Source organism: Acanthisitta chloris, unplaced genomic scaffold (genome assembly GCF_000695815.1).
Source record: "Acanthisitta chloris isolate BGI_N310 unplaced genomic scaffold, ASM69581v1 scaffold20977, whole genome shotgun sequence".
NCBI lineage: Eukaryota > Metazoa > Chordata > Aves > Passeriformes > Acanthisittidae > Acanthisitta > Acanthisitta chloris.
Genome location: NW_008681265.1, coordinates 12,020 through 13,171, shown reverse-complemented (window position 1 = coordinate 13,171; position 1,152 = coordinate 12,020).

Genomic DNA, 1,152 nt, shown 5'->3' with positions numbered 1-1,152 from the left:
CCTTTGGTCAATTTGGGTCACCTGTCCCAGCTGTGTCTCCTCCCAAGGTCCCATGCATCCCCAACTTCTTGCCAATGTGGCAGTGTGGGAAGCAGCAAAGGCCTTGGCTCTGTGTAAACTCTGCTCACCAGTAGCAAAAACATCTCTGCATTATCAACTCTGTGCCCTGCACAAATCCTGAACATAGCTCCATACTAGTCATTGGGAAGAAAGTTAACTCCAGCCCAAACCAACACACTGGGCTATCACCCAGCATCGTTGGGCTGTGCCACTGCCCTTCTAAGCACTCCCCTCCTGTTGCTGTGCCACTTGCAAGGCACTGCTCTGTGTCTGGTCAGCATCTATTCCACTTAACCCACAGCCACCTCGATAACAGGAGTTGCAGCTGGATGCAGGATGAGTTACCCAGCACTGGGAGGTCAGAGCCAAACCCTCCAGCAGACCCCTGACTTCATCCCTGGGTGGACTGCAGGACCTGCCCTGCAGCAGCCCTGGGGCAGCAGCACCTGCACACACGTGGCTGCCCCATGGCTCACTGCTGGGGGCTGGCACGGAGTGGGGCCAGGGCTGGGGATGAAGCCCCTTTGCTCCTCAGTGCCTGTGGAAACCCAGGTGCAGTGTCAGAGTGTGGCTTCTGCTCCAGTGATGCATCAGCGAGGGCAGAGAGATTCCAGAGGGTGTCTCATGAAGGTCTCTGGCACAGCCCATGATACAGGATGTCCCTACAGGGCTTGGCATCAAATCCAGTAAGTAATAACAACCTCTGCACAAACCCTTATCTGGAGCTTTTGTGGGTTTGGTGGAATTCTGTGTGAACATCTGCTGCTCTCTGCCAGGAACCCTTATCACAGAAGCACAACAGCTGGCACATGAGCAGAGGAGCCTGTGGAGGACAAACAAGCCATAAACCTCCAGGATGAAAGGAGTGCTGCTGTTCGTGTCAGCTGTCACTCCTTGCTGACAATCCCTGTATAAGATCAGGGCTGGCCACACTGCCACCAGAACAGATCTGCTCAGCTCACCCCTCCACAGGGTCCCCACAGAGACAGCATGGGTGAGTGTGGAACGGGATGGATGGGATGGGAGGAGGTAGGATGGGATGGGATGAGATGGGATGGGATGGGATGGCACTGCTGCATACAGCTGGGCATT